Source organism: Procambarus clarkii, chromosome 15 (assembly GCF_040958095.1).
Source record: "Procambarus clarkii isolate CNS0578487 chromosome 15, FALCON_Pclarkii_2.0, whole genome shotgun sequence".
NCBI classification, from domain to species: Eukaryota; Metazoa; Arthropoda; class Malacostraca; order Decapoda; family Cambaridae; genus Procambarus; species Procambarus clarkii.
This window is the reverse complement of record NC_091164.1, coordinates 49,946,051-49,961,795: the sequence shown is the minus strand read 5'-3', so window position 1 is coordinate 49,961,795 and position 15,745 is coordinate 49,946,051.

Here is a 15,745-nt window from a genome sequence, read left to right as displayed (position 1 = left end):
TATATATAATATATATATATATATATATATATATATATATATATAAATATATATATATATATATATATATATATATATATATATATATATATATATATATATATATATATATATATTTATATATATATATATATATTCAAAATTCGTCAGTGTACTACATTTTTGTTGTTGCTTTTAGGTGATGCTTTTAACCAGTGTACGTGGGTCTGATTGTGCAACCACGGTTCGAAGAATAATGAAGATATGAACAAACGGCCTGTGGTCACTATACAGACTGGAAGGGCAAAAGAAGAAATTGCCATTTCTACAAAAACAAGAACTATATAATGTTATTTTAAGTAAGTAACCAAAAAATTAAATATTTTTTTTAAAGTTTACAATTCACTTAAAAATTTAAATTTTAAGTTAAAAAATTTTAACCAAAAAACTTAATATTTTTCATATTTGGAACCATTCCATAATATTTTCCCAAGCATAAATGATTATATTTCTATCACTTGCTCTTAAGATTGTTTCATTTAATAGAGGTTGGGCATAATTGTTCTCTGCTGCTAATAGAACTGACTGACTTAGCTATAGGAAAATGTAAACTTAATTGGTTTATCCATTACAGTATTTTGCAGTTTATTTCATGATCCTGTGCTTAATACTTGCATAAATAGTAGATTACAAATTGCATTTTTATATCATTAGTATTGAATAATAATAATGCAAATAATTGACTTATAAATGATGTACAATTAATTGGTAGGTGATATTATATTATTAATATTTTTTCATTCTTGCAAAGCCTTAACAAAGCCATTAACATGTTAATATAAACTTGATCACCTTCCACTTATTTTCTCATGTGCTACCTACATGTACAAAACCTTATTCCTAAATGCATATTTTGTTCTGAAACTTGTCCTTTATATGTTGTGTATCACCATCTCTGGAGAGTTTTATCTGATTGATGTATAAATTACTTTTAATTTTACAGAATATTATTGTTATACTGAATTTATTATTATATAAATAACTTAATTTTACAGAATCATCTATCAACGCACATCCACAAGTTGAGGAGGAGAATGTGACCTTCCAGATTTCTGAAGTACTGAAACATGCACCAAACAGGCCTGGTGGATCTAGGTACAAGGTAAAATAATTTTTTTTTTTTTTTTTTTTACTAATTGTCCGATATATATATATATATATTTAATATATATATAATATATATATATATATATATATATATATATATATATATATATATATATATATATATATATATATATATATATATATATATATGAATATATATATATATATATATATATGAATATATATATATATGAATATATATATATATCTCTTCCCACAACCAAACCATATATATATATATATAGATAGTGTGTGTGTAATTACCTAAGTATAGTTACAGGATGAGACCGTCTTCCCAGCACTCTTTGTCATATAACGCTTTGAAACTACTGACAGTCTTGGCCTCCACCACCTTCTCACCTAACTTGTTCCAACCGTCTACCACGCTATTTGCAAAAGTGAATTTTCTTATATTTCTTTAGCATCTGTGTTAAGCTAGTTTCAATCTATGACCTCCTGTTCTTGAAGTTCCAGGTCTCAGGAAATCTTCCCTGTCGATTTTATCAATTCCTGTTACTATTTTGTATGTAGTGATCATATCACCTCTTTCTTCTGTCTTTTAGTTTTGGCATATTTAATGCCTCTAACCTCTCCTTGTAGCTCTTGCCCTTCAGTTCTGGGAGCCACTTAGTAGCATGTCTTTGCACCTTTTCCAGTTTGTTGATGTGCTTCTTAAGATATGGGCCAACTTCTGTTGTTGGGCACCACACAACAGCTGCATATTCTAGCTTTGGCGTAACAAAAGTCATGAACAATTTCTTTAGTATATCACCATCCATGTATTTAAACGCAATTCTAAAGTTAGAAAGCGTAGCATAGGCTCCTCGCACAATATTCTTTATGTGGTCATCAGGTGATAGTTTTCTATCTAGAACCACCCCTAGATCTCTTTCTTTATCAGAATTCTTTAAAGATTTCTCACATAATGTATCGGTTGTGTGGGGTCTATGTTCTCCTGTTCCACATTCCATAACATGGCATTTATTAACATTAAATTCCATTTGCCAAGTGGTGCTCCATATACTTATTTTATCCAGGTTTTCTTGAAGGGCATGACAATCATCTAAATTTCTTATCCTTCCTATTATCTTAGCATCATCAGCAAACATGTTCATGTAATTCTGTATACCAACTGGTAGATCTTTTATGTACAATACAATACAATACAATACAATACAATTTTATTTAGGTAAGGTACATACATACAATAAATATTTACAAGGATTGTTTAACTTATAGGTATAGCTAGTACATACAATGCCTAAAGCCACTATTACGCAAAGCGTTTCGGGCATGATAAACTTAAATGACAAGCTTAATACTAATTGAGCATAATGAGTAGAATGAAAACAAGAAATGAAAACATAGATGAAAAAGCAGCACAAATACAATTATGTCGACAAACAGCGCTCTTTAAAGAAAAAAACAGACATTGGTTGACAATAGAAGGGTAAGGTAGGTTACAGGGAATTTATTAGGTATAGCTTCGCTTTTAACTTAAACTGGTTGAGAGAGGTACAGTCTTTAACATGGTTGGGAAGGTCATTCCACATTCTGGGCCCCTTGATTTGTAGAGCATTTCTAGTTTGATTAAGTCGTACTCTAGGAATATCAAAACTGTATTTATTTCTGGTGTGATGCTCATGGGTTCTGATACAACCTTCTATGAAGCTTTTGAGATCAGGATTGGCATTATAGTTTAGCGTTTTATATATGTATAATACACATGAAGACAATAAACATCACTGGTGCAAGAACTGAACCCTGTGGTACCCCAGCAAACATTTTCATGTTTTTAAAACATCCTAAAAACGACATTTCATTGTTTTCAGCACGTTTATAATTACGTTTAGAAAAGGTTTTTTGAGAACTTTTATATACAACCTTAGAACGTAAATAATTAACATTTCTAAAAACTTTTTTATAATCTTTTAATTACCTACATTAAAACGTTTAGGGTAAATTTGGGTATAATAATTTTTTAATTCATATCTGAAATAGAAAGGGAGAGAAAGAAAGAAGACATATCTGAGAAAGAAATGGACATCCTATATATGTATGTGTAAATTACAAATAAATAGGGTACATAAAGAGAATTAAAATATTATATTTATTTAATTAAGAATGAGTAATACAACAAAATATATGTAATAGCTCTAAATATATAGACTATATCTATAACAGAATATAAAAGTAAAAATTTAAAAATCTATAAAAATCTATATATGCAATATGTGAACACAATAGATTTTGTGATCAAGCAGCCTGTGATTCATGTCATGCTGAGATCAGTCTGACGTTACAAGCAGTTATTGTTACTTAAAACTAAAACAAGTAAAATTTTCCAAGTATACATATAACACTATAGTTTTTCTATGACTAATAATAAAAATCTATTAATCAAAAGTTTAGGACTAATTAACTAAAAATAAAAATCTACAAGTGAATGTAAACACAGTCAAGTATAATATTCATGTAGAAAGAGAAAGAAAAAGAGAGAGAGAAGGAAAGAAAGAGAAAGAAAGAAAGGGAGAAAGAGAGAGAGAAAGAAAAGAAAAAACAGTCATGTATAATATTCATATTAGCACCATGCAATATAACTTAGATTAAGTAAAAATCTCAGACATTTTTAAATCAAATGAAATATGAGAGCCAGAGAGAGAGACCCAGAGCCAGAGAGAGAGAGAGAGAGCGCCACAGAGCCAGAGAAATAGAGCCAGAGAGAGAGCGCCACAGAGCCAGAGAGAGAGAGAGCGTGAGCCAGAGAGAAAGCCAGAGCCAGAGAGAGAGAGCCAGAGAGAGAGAGCCAGAGAGAGAGAGCCAGAGAGAGAGAGAGAGAGAGAGCCAGAGAGAGAGCCAGAGAGAGAGAGCCAGAGAGAGAGAGAGCCAGAGCCAGAGAGAGAGAGAGCCAGAGCCAGAGAGAGAGAGAGCCAGAGAGAGAGAGAGAGAGCCAGAGAGAGAGAGAGAGCCAGAGCGAGAGAGAGAGAGCAAGAGAGCCAGAGAGAGAGAGCGAGAGAGAGAGAGAGAGAGAGCGAGAGAGAGAGAGAGAGAGAGAGAGAGAGAGAGAGAGAGAGAGAGAGAGAGAGAGAGAGAGAGAGAGAGAGAGAGAGAGCGAGAGAGAGAGAGAGAGAGAGAGAGAGCCAGAGAGAGAGCCAGAGAGAGAGAGAGAGCCAGAGAGAGAGAGCAAGAGAGCCAGAGAGAGAGCGAGAGAAAGAAAGAGAAAGAAAGAGAGAGAGAGAGAGAGAAAGAGAGAGAGAGAGAGAGAGAGAAAGAGAGAGACAGACAGACAGAGACAGAAAGACACACACAACAAAAGAGGAGACAGAACAAAATTAAGGCAAGGAGAGAGAAGACAGAACAGAAACAACAGAGAGAGGAGAGAAATGAGAAATCATTGAAGAGAAGGGGAAGAGAAACACAAGATAAGAAAAAGATACAAGAAAAATATACAAGATAAAAATGACATAAATGAATACCACAAATATAAAAAGTAAAGGAAGAGAGAAGCTAGAAGAGATAGGAAACGAGAGGTGTTAGAAGAGAGGAGGAAAGGAGAGATTAAAAGACAAGAAAAACAGGAGAGAAACGTAAAAGAAATAAAAAAAAGGGACATTTGTGAGGAGAGAAAATAAAGAGACCAGAGAAGACCATATATCAAGAGTGTGAGGATAAAGACTTATATATTTTCTTAGTAGACATCCTCTGGCTCTTCTTGCCCCTCTTGTATACGAATTGTACTTGCAAGTTTCCCTGAAAAGATATTAACAAAATTAATATTTAATTATTTATTTATATAAATTACACACACACAAACTTTATATATATATATATATATATATATATATATATATATATATATATATATATATATAGAGAGAGAGAGACCAGAGACCAATTATATATATATATATATATATATATATATATATATATATATATATATATATATATATATAGACCAGAGACCAATTATATATATATATATATATATATATATATATATATATATATATATATATATATATATATATATATATATATATATATATATATATATATATATATATATATATATATAGGGGGGTACCACCACTGGTGTAATTATAGGGACCCACAGCCTCAGAGAAGGGAACACAGAGCACTCAGGGAAAAACTTGACATTTAACTCTGAATACGAAAGAGTGTTCACTTCTCCTACCACCCCCTTTTTTTTTTATTATGATGTACACTTTATTATGCAAGGTTATACAGTTACATATCTGATTTTATACAAAAAATGAACATTAAGAGGACACAAGAAAAAGTTCGCTTCCTAGAGGCTGTAGATTTCCTCGAACTCCTCCGACGCCGGGCAGGAACCGAGGATGCAGCGGGCATTTCCCCTCTGGATCGCGACACTGAGGCGCTGAAAGAGAAAACTTGCTGCTCTAGGGTCTCTTGTGGTGTCAATGAGCTTGGAACCAAGATCCTTAAGAAACCTTCTTGCACTCTCACCCCATGGGCCTAGGGTCTCAGACCCTATTGGAACGAAATTGTACCTTTGATCTAATTGCCTGTACTTGACTGACTTTTGTTTTTCTCTGTGTGTCGCTGCGGCTCCTGCCGTGCCGGCAGAGAGGGTGATGTATGTCGTTGCCAGGGTGGATACGCAAGTATAGTCCCATGCTAACTGCCTGCCACCCTTCCACGGACGCAGTGTGATTCCGTCTGGTCGGCCGGCAAAGCTAACAGAGTCACGGTTCAGTAGGTTGCGGGGCTCTCTCTCCGCTGGACACTGAGCAGAGGCAAGGCTTCTTTTAATGATGTCGTTGACTTCGTCGTGTCTAGTGTGCCAACCACCCGATTTTCCACAGTGCAGGCCATGCAATCCATATTCGTCAGCATCTGCCTCGCCGCAAATACACCTGTGAACAGTGTGGATAGGGGCAGCAAGGCGGAGAGCGACTGCAATACGGAGCTCCTGCGGATCAAGACGTGTGCCTGTCGCAGACATAGGGACTGCCAGAAGGAAGTCCCCTGCATGGGGAGCCTGCACAGCTGTGAGGCGTGCACGATCACTGGGGGTTGTTGCTGCCTCCAGCAAAGCTGTGGCTTCTTTGTCTGCAATGGGGCTGTCCCAACTGGATTGTTTCTTGGCTTTCGGCATGGCTGGTCTGAGTGCTGGGTCTGTCATGGCACCCCATTTCGTGTCACATTCCGTGTAGTGGGGGTCCTGTATCCCCGCTACATCACTCAGGGTGTCAGGTAGAATTTCCTTAACCAGGTCATCTGATGCTGAGGAGGAAGACAGGAAGGCTGGGACTGCAATTTGGGTGGCGGTGCGGACACCCAAGCCACCGAGCCTGACAGGAAGAGTGGCTTGTTTCCACTGGCATTCGTTGAGAGAGAGGTTAACAACTTTTTCCAGCATGGTCTTCAGTAGGAGGTCATACTCGTCAAGCTTTGGGTTGTTGTAAGATGGGGCGCACCTCAGAAAGTAGGTTAGCCTCGGAAGGGATAGGCATTTGGTGAGGAGATAAAAAGCATCGTGGGCATCGATGTCACCTATTCTGTCTTCCATCCTCCTAAGGTCTGCGATTTTCTTGTCGAGGATCTCCTCAATGGCGTTAGACCCGAGGGGAGCTCCAAGGAGGGTGCTGTTCTCGGCCCTAATGACATGGGCTCCAGGCAAGGCAGACCTTATTCTAGCTACGATGTCTGGGTTGGAGGAGACTACTTCACACTTGGAAGGGTTCAGGACGAGACCCAGGCTTACTTCTTGCTCCCTTATTTTCCTGATATCTGACAAGAGGTGGTCTACGGTGCCAGCTATAGTGCCATCATCCAAAAACCAGATGTTGAACTCGCTGGACAAGCTTTCGGTGATTTCTTTTAAGACTAAGCAGAAAAGAAGGGGAGCAAGAGGATCACCTTGCTGAACACCTTCACATGATCTGATTTCATGTTCACCAAAGAGCAGTTTTGACTCGCCACTGTAGCACGATAGTATGAACGGGTAGAGGGGCCGGAAATGGCGATGTACGGCACAAAGTACTGCATCTCTTCTTACCATGTTGAAGGCATTCTTAAAGTCCAGTTTGAGCAGGGCCTTTTCATCAGAAATGTTTGTGATGTATGCTCGTGCTGCATGGGCAGCCGCTTCACAGCCTTGGGGGATTCCAAATCCTAGCTGGATTGGTTTCAGCAATTCAGCCGCTTGCTGGCTGACAACCCTCGTAGCAGCCTTGGCAATCAGGCGTCGGAGAGTGTTGCCAACAGCGATTGGCCTGATTCCTTCGTCCTTCTTTTTGAGAGCACAGAGGGAGGCACCAAAAAAGAGAGGCCTGATGACCTCAGGTATCTCACCAGCCAGACACATGTTGACGAACCTTGTGAGTTCCATAAGAAGATCTTGTGCAGCATCACCAACCGCAGGATTTAACATTTGCTTGATATGTTGAGGTTTTAACCCTGTAAAGCCGCCTGCTGACCCAGGTGGAAAAGAAAGGGCTGCTTTGTAGACCTCAGATTCACCAACTGTTAATGGGTCTGAAATGGTGTCGGCTGATGGCGGAACGATGTTGTCGCCTTGAGGGGCTCTGGGTGGGTGCTTGCTTTGCAGGGCCCGTGCTGTGGCTGAGTTTCGAGGAGCAATTTTCTCGTCACTGGTGAGGACTCTAATAGCACTTGCGGTATTTCCCTCTTCAATTTTCTTGGTGATTTGTGCTCTGATTTTGTACGTTTCCGGTATGTTGTTGTTACCATTTCTGCGGTGGGTGTGGTTTGCTCGGAGAGGCAGGCGAACTAGGTTGTCCCCCCTTGGGTATTCATTTATCGCCCTCAGGACCGAGGAAGCAAGTGATTTGTCCCTCCTTGGAGGGACGGTGAGGCATACATTGCCAAACAGAAGGACATTATGCCACGCTTGAATGTTTTCCGGTGCATCATTGACCCTTTTCAGAAGATTACAAAGTTTGGCTGCTGCATTTGGGCGGGCTGCTTTTGGGATGTGTGGTAATGTTCTAGCAGACGTCGCTATGATCGCTTGGGTGAGGTTCTCAGATGAGATTAGGTTAATGGGAGTCTCTTCCCTAACTGTTAATGGCAGCTGGCCATTGCTTCCCTTCGGAAGCTGGTGGGAACCACTGCATCTTTCCTCGTTGAAGGTGTGAAAGCGGATAACACCACCGATGGAGTTTATGGCGGTGTTTTTGTTGCAAACTCGGCAAAAACCTCTTTTAGGAGCAGTTGTTGGCACCTCAAGGCTTGTGGAGTCCTGCCCGACCGCTGGGACCCCTTCCATTTCAACTCGGTTGGCCGAGTTAAACTGTGCATTATTCTATAGAGGGGGGCAAACACACTGGGTCATGGCCAAGCAACTGGGTGTGGAGCCAACAACTGGGTGTGGAGCCAGCAACTGGGTGTGGAGGCATCAACTGGGTGTGGAGCCAGCAACTGGGTGTGGAGGCATCAACTGGGTGTGGAGCCAGCAACTGGGTGTGGAGCCAGCAACTGGGTGTGGAGGCCGCGGCTGGGTGTGGAGGCATCAACTGGGTGTGGAGGCATCAGCTGGGTGTATATATATATATATATATATATATATATATATATATATATATATATATATATATATATATATATATATATATATATATATATATATATATATTATTAAATATGACCGAAAAAGTAAGATTAATAATTCTAACACGAATTTTCTCAATCTTTCGTACATTACGCTTCACTGTTGGAGGTAAATCAAAAATCAGTTCTCCAAAATTCATTTTTATTTCTAGTCTGACACGACACGGGCACGTTTCGTAAAACTTATTACATTTTCAAAGACTTCACAAATACACAACTGATTAGAACTTACGTCTCTCTGATATTATATCTACATTTGAGTGAGGTGGGAAGGATGATGTGGCATTAACACAAGACAGAACAGGGGATATTAATAGGGTATTAAAAGTATCAACACAAGACAGAACAGAAAACAATGGGTATTGAATAGAAGTGTTTGTAGAAAGCCTATTGGTCCATATTTCTTGATGCTTCTATATTGGAGCGGAGTCTTGAGGTGGGTAGAATATAGTTGTGCAATAATTGGCTGTTGATTGCTGGTGTTGACTTCTTGATGTGTAGTGCCTCGCAAACGTCAAGCCGCCTGCTATCGCTGTATCTATCGATGATTTCTGTGTTGTTTACTAGGATTTCTCTGGCGATGGTTTGGTTATGGGAAGAGATTATATGTTCCTTAATGGAGCCCTGTTGCTTATGCATCGTTAAACGCCTAGAAAGAGATGTTGTTGTCTTGCCTATATACTGGGTTTTTTTGGAGCTTACAGTCCCCAAGTGGGCATTTGAAGGCATAGACGACGTTAGTCTCTTTTAAAGCGTTCTGTTTTGTGTCTGGAGAGTTTCTCATGAGTAGGCTGGCCGTTTTTCTGGTTTTATAGTAAATCGTCAGTTGTATCCTCTGATTTTTGTCTGTAGGGATAACGTTTCTATTAACAATATCTTTCAGGACCCTTTCCTCCGTTTTATGAGCTGTGGAAAAGAAGTTCCTGTAAAATAAAAAAGATCATTAGCCAGATACCCACACCCACGTACAGACTGGCGAAGCGACTCAACGGCCTGCTGACTCCTTATGTTCCTTGCGCCTTCAGCCTGAAGTCTCCAAAGGAATTTGTGGACTTACTGCGGGGCACACGGGCCACAGGGATAAGAGCCTCGTTGGACGTAGAATCGCTGTTTACCAACGTACCTGTGGACGAGACAATCGGAATGATAGCCGACAGAGTGTATCGTGATCCAGCCTGTACTCCTCTTGACATGCCAGAAAGTATTCTGAGGAAACTACTCCAAGCTTGTACTAAAGAGGCACCCTTCTTGAGCCCGGATGGGCACATGTATAAGCAAGTAGATGGGGTCGCCATGGGTTCTCCCCTAGGTGTCCTGTTTGCAAACTTCTACATGGGTACCATCGAGCAAAAAGTCTTAGTCGACATGAACTTGAAACCGGCCATATACTGCAGGTATGTTGACGACATTTTTACACAGGTACCTGATGTCAGACATCTGCAGGAGCTGAAGGAGGCATTTGAGCAGAGTTCCGTGCTGCGTTTCACTTACGAGACGGAAAAGGATGGGAAGCTGCCTTTTCTAGATGTAACAGTCATGAAAAAGGGCGGAGGTTTCCACACTGCAGTCTACACTAAGGAAACAAACATAGGAATGTGCCTAAATGCCAACAGCGACTGCCCCGACAGGTACAAGAGGAGTGTTGTTAACGCATACGTCGACCGTGCTCTCAGCAACAGCTCAGAATGGAAGCAAGTCGACGAAGAACTCTGTAGGGAAAGGCAGGTTCTAGTCAATAACGGCTTCTTCAATGGTTTCATCGAAGACATCATAAGAAGGAAAGTGAAAAGCCATGCAACCTCTGAAGAGACAACTAACACAACACCTATACCCCCTATTAGACTATTTTACAGGAACTTCTTTTCCACAGCTCATAAAACGGAGGAAAGGGTCCTGAAAGATATTGTTAATAGAAACGTTATCCCTACAGACAAAAATCAGAGGATACAACTGACGATTTACTATAAAACCAGAAAAACGGCCAGCCTACTCATGAGAAACTCTCCAGACACAAAACAGAACGCTTTAAAAGAGACTAACGTCGTCTATGCCTTCAAATGCCCACTTGGGGACTGTAAGCTCCAAAAAACCCAGTATATAGGCAAGACAACAACATCTCTTTCTAGGCGTTTAACGATGCATAAGCAACAGGGCTCCATTAAGGAACATATAATCTCTTCCCATAACCAAACCATCGCCAGAGAAATCCTAGTAAACAACACAGAAATCATCGATAGATACAGCGATAGCAGGCGGCTTGACGTTTGCGAGGCACTACACATCAAGAAGTCAACACCAGCAATCAACAGCCAATTATTGCACAACTATATTCTACCCACCTCAAGACTCCGCTCCAATATAGAAGCATCAAGAAATATGGACCAATAGGCTTTCTACAAACACTTCTATTCAATACCCATTGTTTTCTGTTCTGTCTTGTGTTGATACTTTTAATACCCTATTAATATCCCCTGTTCTGTCTTGTGTTAATGCCACATCATCCTTCCCACCTCACTCAAATGTAGATATAATATCAGAGAGATGTAAGTTCTAATCAGTTGTGTATTTGTGAAGTCTTTGAAAATGTAATAAGTTTTACGAAACGTGCCCGTGTCGCGTCAGACTAGAAATAAAAATGAATTTTGGAGAAGTGATTTTTGATTTATCTCCAACAGTGAAGCGTAATGTACGAAAGATTGAGAAAATTCGTGTTAGAATTATTAATCTTACTTTTTCGGTCATATTTAATAATATATGTCTACAGGAAAGACTGCTACCAAAATATACTAATATATATATATATATATATATATATATATATATATATATATATATATATATATATATATATATATATATATATATATATAACTGAAAACTCACACCCCAGAAGTGACTCGAACCCATACTCCCAGAAGCAACGCAACTGGTATGTACAAGACGCCTTAATCCACTTGACCATCACGACCGGACAAAATGAGGTGATAGCCGAGGCTATTTGAACCACCCCACCGCCGGCACTCGGATAGTTATCTTGGGCATAGCATTTTACCAAATCACCTCATTCTTAGGGGCACACGTGAGGAACACAAATGCGAACAAGCCAGAATGGTCCCCTGGACAATATGCAACTGAAAACTCACACCCCAGAAGTGACTCGAACCCATACTCCCAGAAGCAACGCAACTGGTATGTACAAGACGCCTTAATCCACTTGACCATCACGACCGGACAAAATGAGGTGATAGCCGAGGCTATTTGAACCACCCCACCGCCGGCACTCGGATAGTTATCTTGGGCATAGCATTTTACCAAATCACCTCATTCTTAGGGGCACACGTGAGGAACACAAATGCGAACAAGCCAGAATGGTCCCCTGGACAATATGCAACTGAAAACTCACACCCCAGAAGTGACTCGAACCCATACTCCCAGAAGCAACGCAACTGGTATGTACAAGACGCCTTAATCCACTTGACCATCACGACCGGACAAAATGAGGTGATAGCCGAGGCTATTTGAACCACCCCACCGCCGGCACTCGGATAGTTATCTTGGGCATAGCATTTTACCAAATCACCTCATTCTTAGGGGCACACGTGAGGAACACAAATGCGAACAAGCCAGAATGGTCCCCTGGACAATATGCAACTGAAAACTCACACCCCAGAAGTGACTCGAACCCATACTCCCAGAAGCAACGCAACTGGTATGTACAAGACGCCTTAATCCACTTGACCATCACGACCGGACAAAATGAGGTGATAGCCGAGGCTATTTGAACCACCCCACCGCCGGCACTCGGATAGTTATCTTGGGCATAGCATTTTACCAAATCACCTCATTCTTAGGGGCACACGTGAGGAACACAAATGCGAACAAGCCAGAATGGTCCCCTGGACAATATGCAACTGAAAACTCACACCCCAGAAGTGACTCGAACCCATACTCCCAGAAGCAACGCAACTGGTATGTACAAGACGCCTTAATCCACTTGACCATCACGACCGGACAAAATGAGGTGATAGCCGAGGCTATTTGAACCACCCCACCGCCGGCACTCGGATAGTTATCTTGGGCATAGCATTTTACCAAATCACCTCATTCTTAGGGGCACACGTGAGGAACACAAATGCGAACAAGCCAGAATGGTCCCCTGGACAATATGCAACTGAAAACTCACACCCCAGAAGTGACTCGAACCCATACTCCCAGAAGCAACGCAACTGGTATGTACAAGACGCCTTAATCCACTTGACCATCACGACCGGACAAAATGAGGTGATAGCCGAGGCTATTTGAACCACCCCACCGCCGGCACTCGGATAGTTATCTTGGGCATAGCATTTTACCAAATCACCTCATTCTTAGGGGCACACGTGAGGAACACAAATGCGAACAAGCCAGAATGGTCCCCTGGACAATATGCAACTGAAAACTCACACCCCAGAAGTGACTCGAACCCATACTCCCAGAAGCAACGCAACTGGTATGTACAAGACGCCTTAATCCACTTGACCATCACGACCGGACAAAATGAGGTGATAGCCGAGGCTATTTGAACCACCCCACCGCCGGCACTCGGATAGTTATCTTGGGCATAGCATTTTACCAAATCACCTCATTCTTAGGGGCACACGTGAGGAACACAAATGCGAACAAGCCAGAATGGTCCCCTGGACAATATGCAACTGAAAACTCACACCCCAGAAGTGACTCGAACCCATACTCCCAGAAGCAACGCAACTGGTATGTACAAGACGCCTTAATCCACTTGACCATCACGACCGGACAAAATGAGGTGATAGCCGAGGCTATTTGAACCACCCCACCGCCGGCACTCGGATAGTTATCTTGGGCATAGCATTTTACCAAATCACCTCATTCTTAGGGGCACACGTGAGGAACACAAATGCGAACAAGCCAGAATGGTCCCCTGGACAATATGCAACTGAAAACTCACACCCCAGAAGTGACTCGAACCCATACTCCCAGAAGCAACGCAACTGGTATGTACAAGACGCCTTAATCCACTTGACCATCACGACCGGACAAAATGAGGTGATAGCCGAGGCTATTTGAACCACCCCACCGCCGGCACTCGGATAGTTATCTTGGGCATAGCATTTTACCAAATCACCTCATTCTTAGGGGCACACGTGAGGAACACAAATGCGAACAAGCCAGAATGGTCCCCTGGACAATATGCAACTGAAAACTCACACCCCAGAAGTGACTCGAACCCATACTCCCAGAAGCAACGCAACTGGTATGTACAAGACGCCTTAATCCACTTGACCATCACGACCGGACAAAATGAGGTGATAGCCGAGGCTATTTGAACCACCCCACCGCCGGCACTCGGATAGTTATCTTGGGCATAGCATTTTACCAAATCACCTCATTCTTAGGGGCACACGTGAGGAACACAAATGCGAACAAGCCAGAATGGTCCCCTGGACAATATGCAACTGAAAACTCACACCCCAGAAGTGACTCGAACCCATACTCCCAGAAGCAACGCAACTGGTATGTACAAGACGCCTTAATCCACTTGACCATCACGACCGGACAAAATGAGGTGATAGCCGAGGCTATTTGAACCACCCCACTTTTGGCATAGCATTTGGTAAAATGCTATGCCCAAGATAACTATCCGAGTGCCGGCGGTGGGGTGGTTCAAATAGCCTCGGCTATCACCTCATTTTGTCCGGTCGTGATGGTCAAGTGGATTAAGGCGTCTTGTACATACCAGTTGCGTTGCTTCTGGGAGTATGGGTTCGAGTCACTTCTGGGGTGTGAGTTTTCAGTTGCATATTGTCCAGGGGACCATTCTGGCTTGTTCGCATTTGTGTTCCTCACGTGTGCCCCTAAGAATGAGGTGATTTGGTAAAATGCTATGCCCAAGATAACTATCCGAGTGCCGGCGGTGGGGTGGTTCAAATAGCCTCGGCTATCACCTCATTTTGTCCGGTCGTGATGGTCAAGTGGATTAAGGCGTCTTGTACATACCAGTTGCGTTGCTTCTGGGAGTATGGGTTCGAGTCACTTCTGGGGTGTGAGTTTTCAGTTGCATATTGTCCAGGGGACCATTCTGGCTTGTTCGCATTTGTGTTCCTCACGTGTGCCCCTAAGAATGAGGTGATTTGGTAAAATGCTATGCCCAAGATAACTATCCGAGTGCCGGCGGTGGGGTGGTTCAAATAGCCTCGGCTATCACCTCATTTTGTCCGGTCGTGATGGTCAAGTGGATTAAGGCGTCTTGTACATACCAGTTGCGTTGCTTCTGGGAGTATGGGTTCGAGTCACTTCTGGGGTGTGAGTTTTCAGTTGCATATTGTCCAGGGGACCATTCTGGCTTGTTCGCATTTGTGTTCCTCACGTGTGCCCCTAAGAATGAGGTGATTTGGTAAAATGCTATGCCCAAGATAACTATCCGAGTGCCGGCGGTGGGGTGGTTCAAATAGCCTCGGCTATCACCTCATTTTGTCCGGTCGTGATGGTCAAGTGGATTAAGGCGTCTTGTACATACCAGTTGCGTTGCTTCTGGGAGTATGGGTTCGAGTCACTTCTGGGGTGTGAGTTTTCAGTTGCATATTGTCCAGGGGACCATTCTGGCTTGTTCGCATTTGTGTTCCTCACGTGTGCCCCTAAGAATGAGGTGATTTGGTAAAATGCTATGCCCAAGATAACTATCCAAGTGCCGGCGGTGGGGTGGTTCAAATAGCCTCGGCTATCACCTCATTTTGTCCGGTCGTGATGGTCAAGTGGATTAAGGCGTCTTGTACATACCAGTTGCGTTGCTTCTGGGAGTATGGGTTCGAGTCACTTCTGGGGTGTGAGTTTTCAGTTGCATATTGTCCAGGGGACCATTCTGGCTTGTTCGCATTTGTGTTCCTCACGTGTGCCCCTAAGAATGAGGTGATTTGGTAAAATGCTATGCCCAAGATAACTATCCGAGTGCCGGCGGTGGGTG